The sequence below is a fragment of the Elgaria multicarinata genome, chromosome 7 (assembly GCF_023053635.1).
Source record: "Elgaria multicarinata webbii isolate HBS135686 ecotype San Diego chromosome 7, rElgMul1.1.pri, whole genome shotgun sequence".
NCBI classification, from domain to species: Eukaryota; Metazoa; Chordata; class Lepidosauria; order Squamata; family Anguidae; genus Elgaria; species Elgaria multicarinata.
Genome location: NC_086177.1, coordinates 75,274,226 through 75,288,564, shown reverse-complemented (window position 1 = coordinate 75,288,564; position 14,339 = coordinate 75,274,226). Strand labels below are relative to the sequence as shown.

General features: G+C 41.5%; 1 protein-coding gene across 1 annotated transcript in view; it reads right to left on the bottom strand.

Annotated features, from left to right (window-relative positions):
* The window catches only part of KCNB2 (potassium voltage-gated channel subfamily B member 2), a 210,972-nt gene extending 198,002 nt beyond the window's left edge, over window positions 1–12,970 (bottom strand). The window contains exon 1 of the mRNA XM_063130849.1: window positions 12,908–12,970. The gene's annotated coding sequence lies outside the window, so the exon portion shown is untranslated. The remainder of the gene's footprint in view (window positions 1–12,907) is intronic.
* Window positions 12,971–14,339: the final 1,369 nt, after the last annotated feature.

The following is a 14,339-nucleotide window of genomic DNA, read 5'->3' as shown; positions in this document are numbered from 1 at the left end:
AATTCAATAAAATACTGTTGTTTTTTAAGGTGTTTTTTCCCTTAGAAACTTACCCTAGACTTCTTATTTCATCTTTGAAAAAATGGCAGCCCTTCCATTATATCTGCACACAAGATAGTGTGGTTCAGCTACAGAAACATCTGAATTACTTTCCTAAGGTTTGATTTTCTGTCTCAGGACTAAAAATAATTGCTAGAAAGAATGGTTCAGCCTTCCTGGAATCTCTCATTTCTACATGTCATTACACACATATATGCACAAACCAAAAATGAACTCCCTTAAATGTACAGCTTTTGTGAGTGTTTGATTAATTTCCCATTATGCAGTATTTGTCATTCCCTTGGTAGAGACTCTTATGGCATTTTTTGTATTTTTAGTTTATTTGATATACTGTAATCTAGTTTCAGTTGCTGTCATAAGAATGAGTCATGCTTTGTAAAGCCGTAGAATGATCTTTTGTAGCTTGGCTAACTGGTTTCCTGCCACAGCTCATTACTAACACTTGTCTCTTTATCTGACTACTGTGGGCTACCTTCCCAAAAATCAGTTCTAGAGCATATGAAACATCTGCCTTCTCTTATATTTCATCTAAAACATTACTTTCAGAGATCTCAGTGTTTGTGGCCTAATGCTTTGAAGTATTACTAAGGATTAGATTGTAAGTATTAGATTGTAAGCCTATGCGGCAGGGCCTTGCTATTTACTGTTTTACTCTGTACAGCACCATGTACATTGATGGTGCTTTATAAATAAATAAATAATAATAATAATAATAAGGATTGAGTTAGTAGATTGCAAGGTCCTAGGGGGAGGACCTACCATTTTTGTTTATGCTATAAGTGCCATGAACATTGAAGGTGATCTTTATATGCACAAATGAAGCTTTTGTGATTCATTTAGCAATGGGCTTTCATTGGCTGGATTCACACAACACACTAACCCACCATGGGCTATTGGCTTTTTTGAATGCAGCACGTTTTCAGCAAGGTGAACATAGTTGCATTTTTGCAGAGTGACTTGTTAACCATGCAGTGTGGTTATTTTTTCTCGAGCAATCCAGGGCTGGTTGTTGGGTTGTTTAGGGTGGTCAGCAAGCTACACTACATGATTAACAAGCAACTCAGCAAAAAACGTGCTACGTTCAGACAACACAATAATCCACCCTGCGGAAAAACACATTGCATGTAGAAAACACAATATTTTATATATGTATTTATTTATTACGTATTTATACAGCCCAACAGTGAAGTAGTTCACAATTAAAACAACTAAAACCACAATATACAAAGTCAAAATTAAAACTTTATTATTATTTTTTTAAAAAATGTCACATAAAACCAGGAAAAGTTATAAGCTGGGGAAAGCTTGTCTAAAAAGATGTGTTTTCAGGATACGTTTCAAAGTTGTTATATTTTCCGCCTCCCAAACCGCATGAGGGAGAGTTTTCCAGAGGGTGGGTTCCGCTACAGAAGAGGCCCGCTGCCGAGGTTCTTGGTGATGACATTTATTTATTTATTTATTTATTTATTACATTTCTATACCGCCCAATAGCTGGAGCTCTCTGGGTGGTTCACAAAAATTAAAACCATTCTAAGTGTAAAACAACAGTATAAAACCATAATATAAAATACAATATAAAAGCTCAACCAGATAAAAACAGTAGCAATGCAAAATTACAATTTTTAAACACCAAGTTAAAATTTATCTATGGACTGTTAAAATGTTGGGAGAATAAAAAGGTCTTCACCTGGCATCTAAAAGCATATAATGTAGGTGCCAAGCGAACCTCCTTAGGGAGCTCATTGCACAGCCGGGGTGCCACAGCAAAGAAGGCCCTCCTCCTGGTAGCCACCTGCCTCACTTCCTTTGGCAGGGGCTCACAGAGAAGGACCCCTGAGGATGACCTTAGGGTCCAGGCAGGTACATATGGGAGAAAGCGTTCCTTCAGATAGCCTGGCCCCAAGACGACATTCTGTTCGTCTTGGAATAACCCATAGTCCAACAGCAATCCACACTGGGTGGGTTAGCGTGTTGTGTTAACCCAGCCATTGCCTACTGAAATCTCTCCTCCCTTCCCCACCTAAATAGTTTCGGCACCTTTTTAACTGACAGAAGGTCTGTACTTGGAACAGCTATGTAGTATGTAGGAATTCAAGGGCTATAGTTTTGCAAATCTGGAAATGCAAAGGTGGTCAAAGCTATGCACCTTTGGGAATACTACCTGCCACAGAACTGTTAAAGGCACACACAGTCTTTGTTATAAAAAAAGGCAGCAACCCTAACCATAAGGAAGTACAAGTATCAATAGAAAACAGTTGTTTTCAGAATCCAATTTTTACATGTTAGATTTCAGCAAAAACTCCGCTTAGAATATCAGAATACGACTTTTGACAAAAATGAAGTTTGATTGGTGACAAATTACTACCACTCCTACATCTGCTCTGGCTAGTTCTGTTGCTATTATTACTATAGAATCAAAATCCTCTTATGTTGAGGGCTGCACAGATGTATACTGAAATATATCAGTACAGTATACAGGTATAATAAAAATCCAAGGGCCTATTAATACATATCATTATACTGTTGTTGTTGTTGTTGTTGTTGTTATACATCACCATCCCACTTTATCTTCAAAAAGGAATCAAAACAGCAAACAAATTAAATATAAACAATGTTACCTCTCCACCTAATCAAATTTAAAATGCAGCTATTATGAAAATGAACCAGAGAAAAATATGCAAAAAGTCCATTGAAACTAATAGGACTCCTGCTAGGTGTGTGGGGGGGGGGGGGTAGGTGGGGGGTGGGGGTGGCTACCAGTGGAGGCTGGTGAGTCTGATGTCAGTGGGTGGTGAATCTGCTTTGGGTTTCAATCAGAACCAGTTAGAACCCTGAAGAAGTTATCCAAGTTCTTACTGGTTCTGACTGAAACCCGGAATAGTTTCACTGTGCCACTGACATTGAAGCCACCAGCCTCCACACTATAAATCTCAAATATCACCTGGACGGATACAGAAAGCTGGGGGATTCTAGCAAAGCTGGCCGGGATTCTGAGATCTGTTTTCCAACACATCTGGAGGGCAGCAGGCAGGGGAAGGCTATGTTAAGCCAATACATTTTACAAGGTGGGAAGGAAAGACACTCTGTGGCCACGGGGACAGCCCCACCCCACCCCACCCTCAAGCCAAGATATAATTTACTCCAGGCCAACCCAATTATTTTGACACCAAAGTCAGAAAATCTCACTTGTCTCTCTCTCTCTCTTTTTGGAAGTAAAAATACAGTAACAAAATAAATAAAATGACCAACAGTTTCCTGCCTTTTTCATCTCACCCAAAATTAGTTGCCCGAGGCCATTGCCTACTCTGACCAGTGGCTGGGTCAGCCTTGTGCTCTGCAAACTGAGATAGCTCAAAGTGTGTCTGTCTGTGTGTGTGTGTGTGTGTGTGTGTGTGTGTGTGAAAAGTGTTCAGGTATCCCACTTAGAGGGATGGGCTTCCTCTCCCAAATTTACCCCAGTAGTTTCCTTGCTCCTTGCAGCCTTGTAGCAGTGGTGTTAGGATTCCTGGTGGGTGTATCCAGAGAGTATCCGTCATGGTTCTGAGAAGGCAAATGTTAGCCAAATGCCCTCCCTACTTGCCAGTGAGGCTTGGCTGTTTACAGTTTGTGCGAAATGCCATGTCATCAAAGAGGATGAGAAAGAAATTTGTCCATGGTAGTTTCTATCAGTGTGATTCCACAAACTCAAATAGCTCCACTGAAACTTTTAATTGCACAACAGAAAGGTGCAACCAGTTGCACAAGAGTTATGAGCAAATGGTTGCACAATGGGTTGCACACATGTAATGCACAACTGCTTGCACAGTCAAGCTTGTGCAAATGCAACTTTAGATTCTCGTCTTGCTCATAGTTTGGAACCTAGTTTCCCCTAGCGCAAAGTCATTTAAGCTAATGGAATGACACAGATGAAAGCTGCCCTCAGTTCACATTTTATGCCAACTTACTTAATTTCACACTTTTGAACCACAGTGCACATTGAAACTCAGTTCCTCTGAATTTTGCAATGCAATTCTCAAATTAAAATGCACTTAAAAGGTAGATTTTACTGAAAATAATGTTAAAAATGCAGTATACTAGGAAAATTGCTTGTAAAATGGATATATAAGGAAAATGCACGTATTTGGAGAGATGTGCACAAAAATGTTTATGAATTTTCATATGAACTTTTAAAAAATCTCAACGTTTGGGACAAACCAAATACAAGATTGGAAAAATGAAAAACCGAAATGGATAGATTTGTCCATCCCTAAATCAGTGTACCCATTATGAAGTTCCAAGAGTCTTGGAGGAATATGGAATATTTGGGGAAAGAATTACTTGAATTTGCAAAGGATCAGTGCAGAAATTAGCTGGTGGGATCCATGTAGGGATATTCTTTGGGGGGAGGGGGAAGGAATAAATGTGGTGAATTCATTGGGATAGATATCTACATGTATTTATTTAGTATATATCCCACCATTCTTCCACCAGAGAACAAAGTGATATATAGAAGGGTTCCCAGGTGGTCCCCCATCCAGGCACTACGAGATCCAGACCTGCTTAGCTTCAGCAAGGGGGCTATATAATCTACCCTTAGATCATGCCCTGGGACAAAGAGAAAATGTTTTTCAGTACTTGTGGGACACAGCAGTGGTAATTGTGAGTTTGCTTCTTATATTAGAATGTAAGAAGACCCCTGCTGAGTCAAACTGAGGTTAAACTCATCTAGCATTCTGTTTCTAGCTGGAAAATGAAGGAGCTTTCTCCATTGTTTGTACTTTTCTACATTGTTTGTCTCTCGCATCTGGTAGTCAGATGTACAGTATATTGCTGGAAGTATGGAGGCTCCTTGGCTAATAGCACTTGATAGACGTATCTGCAATGAATGTGTCTAATCTTAAACATCCAAGCTAGCTGCCATCTGAGCTAGCGGCCATCACCACATCTTCATCACAGTCAATGCCATCAACTATTTGTGAAATGCATGAAGAACTAATCTGTACAGCACTGCTTTCTGAGGTGGCCGGAATGTGTCTTAACTCTTTTTCCTTTTCAATTGTAGGAAGTCTGGGATTAGAGCTGGGAAGCAGGGAGAGGAGAAATTCCAAACATGGCATATATCTGGGATGTCCAACATCTGCACTTCTTGGCGTCCACCAGTTCCCTGCCCCTTCTGATTTTTATTTTAAGATATTTTTAAAAAAGTTTGTTTTAAACTCTCTCTCTCTCTCTCTCTCTCTCTGTGTGTGTGTGTGTGTGGCATGCAACAAACTGAAGTTTCTGCTCTCCAGCACCATCTTTATTTAGATCCAATAGAATGTTTTGGAATTCAGACAAACCCTGCCCTCGCCTCTGTCTTGTACTTCAGTTCTTCATTAAGTTACTTTTTCTTTAGTCTCCCCATCTTGCCTTCTGGGAAATGAGTGTTTGTACCATTTCATGAATGGGCAACCATTTTGTGAGAGCACCCACACTTTCTCGAAATGTCAAAAGGTGTTGATGAACAAAAGAAGGGGTGGGGGCTGTTATTTATTCTGGTAATATTGCAAACACTGGGTGAGGAGTTGTAGTTTTTGGAACGGGGTCAGATATGTCAGCCTTCCCCAATTTGGTGCTCTCAGATGTGCAGTTCCCATCATTTCTAGCCAGCATCCCTAGTCTGGACTTTGCAGAACAGAAGCCATGTCTGCCTTGTTCTTGGGGCAGCATAGGATTGCATTTCAAGTATCTTGTTTTGGTTGTTGACTAACTGTCACAGAGGATCAGGCAATCTGGATCAGGACCATGGTGCATGGGGAGAGGGGAGCTTAACTTTTTCCTTCCACACCACAGCTTTGATGAAAATCATCACTCCACAACAGTCATCATTGATGAAAATCATCAATTGGAAGCTAAGGCTGATGCCTTAACTGACGTGCCCTGTGATCAGTGATGAAGTTGTGCAATAGCACAACTTGTGCTTGCTTACAACTTGCAGGACCAGGACAATATAGGCACCTTTGCTGGTCCCAGACACTCCATCTTCCCCATCTAGATTTGGGCATGAAAGATCAAGGAAAAGTGTAGGTGCATGGAGGGTAAGTTGTAAGCAAGTGCAATTTGTGACATTGCACAACATCATTACTTATCATGAGGCACAACAGTTAAGGCATCAGCTTTAGCTTCCATTTTACTGGCTTTGTGGAACTTGAACCAGCATGAGGTAGCTTTAACTCTGCTCTTAAACTGGCAGGTTTTTAATGATAGAATTTCTTTGGTTTCTGAAAAGGAAATTTCCTCCCAAGGTATTTGAAATCTGTTTTCTTGCAAGTTAGCCTATATGATATATGGAGTTTTAAATACTTAACTAATGGTAATCATTATTTCATTTCAACGTGCACTTATTTTTTTAGGTGTACACCTCAAACAAACTATGCATGTAGGTAACCATGTTTGCTTATTAGAATGAATCAAAAGGGTAATACTTTTATTAGGAATAACCAAACATATTTTGATATATCCAAAAGGCTTCTTTGTGTTGAATTCTAATAAAAAGGGAGGATGCAGAGTTGTTTATTGGATCTCCCCACTTCAATTTATAATATGGGGATGGCACATTCTAAACAAAGGCTGCAATTCTATTCTGACTTACTAGTAGTGCCATTAAATGAAATCCAACTTACATCTGAGGAAGAAAATATGGGATTGGAGGTGGACTTGGAAACTTTCCCAGCCCTATCAGTAGGGCTTATTTCTGAGTAACCTGCATAGGGTTATAGTTTATAACAGCTGCAGTTCCAGTCTCTATTCCCTATTTCCACAGCATAGGACTTACTTCTAAGCATGGCTGACATTGGCCCTTTCTACACCTAAGGGACTTCGGGGAGTTAGGGGGGATGATCCTGGACTTATTTGCTTCTGGGATCATCCCTGGGCATCTAAATGGAAGCCGACATCCCGGAAGGGAAGAGGGACGTCACGCCCATCACACCTGAATTTTTTTTAAAAAATAAAACAGGAGCTGGACTGCACTTGAGCTCCAATGAAAAACAACAACAACAAAAGAAGCCCCCTCGATGTCCCTGGACTTCCCCCGGCCCAGTTCCTTCTGTCTGCTGACCCCCGCTACCCACAGGGAGGAGGGAAGAAGCTGGGACAGGCACCCACACCACCCACGGCCCTCAGGATCATCCCGGGACTGTGGGTAAAACTGGGATAACTGAGGTATTGGTTATCCCTGGAAAATGGAGGGATTATCCCAGCCTGGTCCCAGGATCCTCTGTGCGTCATTTGGATGATCCCAGGGAAAAAGGCAGGTGTAGAAAGAGCCATCAAGACTTTAGTTTCCTTTTCTCTCTCCTCCCTCTCTTCAGCCATCATCATCAATTTATTTCTTACCTGCCTCTGCGTTTGGATTGAGGTGGGGAACAACAATAAATATAAAATACATAAACCTTAACAGTGACAGTCAACCACAACAAGGGGTTCTTCCTACACTGCCTTTAAGAGGCAGATGGCCCCGCCTAGAATTACAAACTCTTCATTCACCAGAGTTTGTATCGTGCACTTTACCACAGACAAGCATTAGCACTGGAACAATACTCATAAAAGAGCCCTGCAGTATTTTCAAGATACGGAATGATTCTGAAACAATCATGCGCCCTACACCTGCCATTATCTGGATACATGTGTTTAAATGAATATATGGGCCTTTTCAGATGACACATTAAGCCATGGTTAGGCCACAAACCCTTTTGCAGCAAATGGTTAGTGAGCGTGTTTAAACCGTACTTATGTAGCAACTAGGGTAACCATATGTTTTGCCCTCTTTTGTATTTGGTCATTCTAGTATGACTGTTTTGATGAAGAGGGAATTTCACCAGGTGCTGCATGCATACAAATGACACCTGGTGAAAGTCCCTTTTCTATACAACTGTTAAAGATACAGGAGCCCTGTCCTCCTTTCCATATGGTTACTCTAGTAGCCACCATGGTTAGGAATTGTTCACACGACACACTCAGTCCACACACAACATGCTAAGCTGTAAAGTTAAGTTCAAAATGCTTAATCACTGTGGCTTCATGTCACCAGAACAGGGTCTATATGTCCCTCTATGTTCAGGATTCCAGCATACCCCTTTCTTTTCCATCCCTATTCCCTCTTTAACAGTGTGATTTATTCACTCAGCCTTCAAAATTACCTCACTCTTACCTCAGTTGACAGTTTCCTGCTATGCCACACCCACTCTCAGAATGTCGACAGGAACACTGGAATTTCTCTTAAAAACCCTGGAGTATTGGCAGCATTCTAGCTTCCAATGAAACTGATCATGCCCAACATAGTTTTGCCAGCAGTTGCTGCCACAGGTTTTCATGGGGGAGAAAAACTTTAATAACATTTGAACTCAGAACTTCACCAAACCAATGAAAGGCACATCTCCTTGACAAACCTGAATAAAGTAAACCAGTAGTTTCCAACAAAATTTGAAATAATGTTCTGCCAAGCCATAGCTTGGAGTAAAAAAGCATAAATGTGACCATTTACAGCACTTTTAAACTTGCTGTACTTGTGGCAATTTTTTATGAGATCACTTTGAAATATTATGCAACTATATATTTCGGTAGATCATGGATGCTATGTTTTACATTATTACCTAAATAGGTGTCATTTTAAAAAGTGGTAGAATTTTAAAGCTTTTAATGGCAGAAGGTGTTTTTTTTTTTCTTTTTTGGCAACTCACTTTAATATCTATAGATTTATTCACACACATATAGTGATGAATCTTTGTCCCCATTGTTTTTAAGTTCTCCAAACAGTGACCCTATGTGACCCCGTGTATCTTACAGAGTTCTAAGGCCACATATAGACCACATACAATATAATAGATATGTGTACTATGTAGTTATCTACTTTTATACAGATAGCTACAAAACAGACACTGCTTTTATGCAGCGTACTGCAACAGGCAAACTAAAGTGCTTTCCACAATTTTAGCATCAAATGCAACAGGCATTCCATCCCTATGCCAAGCACATACTAGAAGGAAAAAGGTCGCTGGCCATAAAGAAACAATATTTATTTTCTCCTATAATGCCAAAGACAAATGGGAGAACAAGGGATGATAGCAATCCATTATTGAAGTGTTATTGATGGATCTGTCTGACTGAAGTTTCTAAGCACTGTAGCTGTAGGTGTTGCATGCAGTCAATCCATTTTCTTTTGAGATCACCAGCAATATTTCCAGGTGGCTTTCTGAACCAGCTGATCATTTTCAATTCTGTCACCTTTAAAGTCAAGGGCAAAGCCCCTTTTGACTTGAAGGATTCAGGTCTGGCCTTTTAAATTAGATTTCAAATCAAAACATCAGAGACACAAGCATCCCATTTGAAAATAAAGTAGCATCCAGTACTTAGAACCATGCCTTGTTTACAACTTGTTTAGACTTTTCTTTACATGTGTTCTACATGGGGTTACCTTTGAAGAGCATCTGAAAGCTACAATTGGTACATCATGCTTAATTGTGTGCTAACTCCAGTATGCGAGGCAATAAGCCTGTGTGCACCAGTTGCTAGGGAACATGGGCGGGAGGGTGCTGTTGCACCATGTCCTGCTTGTTCATCCTTGGCCGATGGCTGGTTGGCCACTGTGCAAACAGAGTGCTGGACTAGATGGACCCTTGGTCTGATCCAGCATGGCATTTCTTATGTTCTTATGCGGCAGCTAGGCTACTGACTGGTGCATGATATCAGGACCATATTACACTCACCTTAAAAGACATGCACTGGTTGCCAGATGCTTTCCGGGCTCAATTCAAGGTGTTGGTTTTAACCTTTAAAGCCCCAAATCGCTTAGGCCTGGCTATGAGACTGCAGGTCTCATTATGAGACTGCCCAGGTATTAAGATCTGCAGGAGAGGCCCCTTTGAGGGCACCTGTACCTGTAAGAGGTCTGTTTGTGTGAAAGGGCCTTCTCCTCCAATATCTGGGCTATCAGAAAAGGTGTGAAGACGCATCTCTTTAATCTAGCCTGGTTGTGCTTTTATATTGTATTTTATATCATATGTTATACTGTTTGTTTTATACTTTGAGTGTTTTTAATTTTTGTGAACCACCCAGGGAGCTTCGGCTATTGGGCAGTATAAAAATGCAATAAATAAATAAATAGCCTTTTAAATGATATAGTTGTTTTTAATGTTCTTATTGGTTTAATGCTTTGTTTTAAATTGTTGTGCACTGCCTTGAGGGCTTTTTATCAAATTAGGTGGTATATAGTAAATGTTAGTAATACATAAATAAAACAAGAATGTCTTCACTTATAAAAGGGCTTGTGTATATATATTGGAAACTCTCACACACATTTGTATGTGTGAGAGAGCAAAAGCAAGAAAACAAGAGCATGCAAGTGTCATGCCTACTGAAATGAGTATCACTATTAAGAAGTTTAAATGTTAGGTTCCCTATCCCAAAGATCTCTTCCTCCATGCATCCGGTTTAATGAATACACCACCACCACCACCACCATCAATCTTGCCTCTAGAGGTATCTGAACTGGACTCTGTAACATTTAAAAGACTTCCTTATTTTGGGGAAACAATAACCTCTCTCCTATGTTATGGCTTCATTTTAAACTGTGAAATGTGCAGTCATCTTTAAAGCATTTGGATGAGGAAGACAAAAAGCAGAATATTGAAGCGCTCCTGGCTCAAAAGTTTGCGAAATGTTATTGCTCCAGGGAAGAATGCATGCCAACCAAAAACTGAGAATACTGAAAATTAAGTAGCGGACTGGGCAACAGAAACTCTTTAGCATAGTTACAAGCGTTCCGGAACTAAGAGGTACTTTTAAATCTACTTTCCCCTCCACACTTTTGAATGCCAAGCTGCAAGATGTCAATTACACTTGCAAAAACAGTGCAAACATAAATAAGTGCATGCTCAGGCATCTTGAATGCACTGTCAAGCCAAAAGATGTTTAATATGCTGAAGCTAATGGGAAGCTGCTTCCAAGTACAAACATCCTATATAGCATCATGTCCTTCCTTCTGTGGATGACAACACCTTTTAGTGATTATCAGACTGATATGATAATAATGGCCATTGAATAGGGGAAGATGGGTGTATTTCAAAAAATTTAACAAGGCCGCTGGAAATATATGGTGGAGTTCGAAAGCTAGCAAATGGGAGAGAAATGGTAAAGTAAAATAATTTTGGGGCTGCATCTCACTGTTCTGATTAAAATCATTACGAGATTCCCCAAGCTAGAATCACCCCAACCTTACAAGCACCATTAGTTGGCAGCGTGGTCTGATTTTGCTTAAGTTAGCGATCATCAAACTAGCTCTGGAAGGCACAAATGTGGGCCATGATTTGAGCAAAAGTTTTGGGCAGCCCTCTCTCACTGCCGTACATGAACATCAGCTGCAGCCTGAAGGAGCCTGAGAAACTTGGACAAAGTCTGCCTGTTTTAGAAGCCAAAGCTCCCATGAGTCCCCGGCAGGTCTGCCTGGCTTTGCTGCTATTCTCCTCCTTTTAAACCGACCCTGGAAGCTTTTCAGCATTACAGGATAGGATTATTGACTGAAATCTTTTTCTCTTAGTGGTAAGGACTTGATGGCTGTTCATCTGCTAAGTGACACTACTGTTCCTTGACAATGTTAGAAGATAACTTCCTTTAAAGATGTGGGGGAACAAATGAGGACCATTCTTCATTCATTTTAGCACTGATGCGGAAGGTAGAATTTGGGTGGCAATTTAAACGTCCAAGAAACTGTAAATACAGTGCTTATTTTTACCTTAATCATTATGTAACTCAATTTGAATGAAGTCCAAGTGGTACTATAAATATAGACAGTACGTACATAATCTGTACACAAGAATTTACTTGTCCCTGGCCTTTAAATATATCAATCTGATTGACAACTTGGATATGTTTATATAAAAGTTGTACAGGTATCAAAGTGAGCATGTTGCACATTACTTAGAAACATCAACACCACAACAAACAGTATATCTCACTATCTCTGTGTGAAAATACCTAACACTCGAATGCACATTTACGACTTTGCAAATGATCGCTTCTCTAGAGTTCTTTAAGAACAAGGATGCACCTTGCCTTAAAAGGGGTGAGGAAGAAAAATCAAAGTCAATAGGTTGGATCCTGACTTAGATATCATTAGAATGGACTCATGGAAGTCAATGGGACTTAAGTTAGTTGTGACTGAAGTCCTATCGATTTCAATGGGTCTGCTCTAAGTACGGCTAAGTCTGGATGCAAACCAATGTATGTTTGATTCAAGCATTTTGTATCAGCAGGTTACTCTAATCAAATCCATAGGTGGAAAAAAGTGCAAATGCTTGTAACAGAATTCTGGGCTAGTTAGGAGGGATCCCCATCCTTTGTTTTCGAAAGCTCAGAAAAGCCCCATAAACCTGCATGTCACAGTTTGTTCAAGTGCACCGGTTTCATTAGGAATCACCCTAATCCATCCAAGGCAGGCAGTCTTTCAGGTGGCATGTGGCTATTCATAAAAGCAGTTCCGTGCATGGAAACAGCCTCTCCCCCCACCCCTCCCCGCACCACTTTTCGGCGTATTAAACAATAGAGCGGAGGGGGAGAGGGAGGAAGACCCCCCCACGCCCCCTTGCTTTATAAATCATATTTCGAGGCGTCTCCCTGCACTTCAAAGAGTCCACTTGGTGCCATCTGTCAGTTTCACCACCTCATTTGCAACTCTCCGCGGCGCAAAAAAAAAGAAGAAAAAGAAGAGAGAGAATCAGAGGAGCGAGGATGATTCACGGTTCTTTTTCTTTCGTTCTTTTCAGAGTCTCCACAATCAGGCAGGAGCATAACAACGCCTCCTACCGCCCACCTCCCACCCTGCTCGACTTACCTTACTCCGATCGACCACGCTCAGCATAAACACAGCCTAGGGGAAAGCACAAAGGCTCCGGAATCCCCCTGCCGTCTTGCAGGGCTCGCCAGGCTCAGGTTCCCTTTGCAAGTGCTCTATTGACAAACGGCGGCGGTGGAGGCGAGCGAGGTTTGTTTGGGTTGCGCGCGCCTCTCCGTGTGTGTTCCCCCCGCTCGCCTCTCGCCCCTCGTCGATGACTCCCCCCTCCCCTCCTGCTCCGGATTCCCGATTCCGAATCACCATCTCCTCGGGGATGGAGGAGGAGGAGGAGGTTGGGGGAGGCGAGGCAGTCAGCGCCGCGAGCGCTCGAGGATAGCAGAATGAAGGAGCCGAGGAACCGTCCCTACAGCGCCGCCGTAATCTCCCTTCGCTTGCATGTGATTTGGGTGCTGCTGGTGGTGGCGGCGAGGCTCTCTCTCTCTCTCTCTCTCTTTCTGTAGCTGCGGGGGGGGGGGATGCGCTGTGTAAATCGAACAGCAGCCGTTTCCGCACAGCGTGGAACGCGCGGACACGGACGCACACGCGCGCTCACAAACACAATCTTCACGCAGGCAACATCACCCCCCCCCCCCTCCAATCACACAGGAGCCCGCTCTGTTCCCCTCCAAGGTATCAAGGCCAACATCCATACCCATCCCCCCTTTTAAGGCACTTGCATTTATTTATTTATTTATTTATTACATTTTTATACCGCCCAATAACCAAAGCTCTCGGGGGGGGGGGGTTCACGACCCCCTCTTCTTTAAAGTACACCAATACAAGGTACACAAAACGAGAGGAAAGCTTGATGGAAGCTCTTGTTTGTGGGTGTGGGGGGTTGTGTTACAGGGTGTGTGTGGGTGGGTGTGCACACTCCCAGTATCTAATTTTCAAAACTTGAGAGGCAGGCTAGTTTTGAAACAGTCAAAAGTTCTGAACCCCAGAAGGAGTTTCTCTCTTTCTCTTTAAGCCAGTCCTGAGCTGTATAAAGTACTAAAGAGGGAGAGACGGCTTCTGAGCATGTGTGCAATGTCTTTACATCACCATTTAGGGATCAACAGGCCTCCACACATACCCAGGACTGTAGGTTTTCCTTTCAGAGTGTCTGTTTTCCATTTGTGGCTGTATTGTTTATGTTTGCTTTGTAGAATTGTTTATGTTATCAGTATTTCTTACAATGTGCTGCTGGATTTTTAAAAATTGTGTGTCTGTGTGTCAATTTTAAAAAAATAAAATAAAATATTTTTTTTTAAAAAAAAATCCCATATGTAACTGGAAAACATAGAACTATCTTGCTTTACTGTGGCAATCCTACAGTGACCGCTAAATTTTTGTTTCCATTAGCAAGGGACATGAGAAAGAATTAGAGTGGTTTTGACAATGTGCAGAGTGGCTTTCTCTTATCTTTAAACAATCATAACTCCCCACCCAC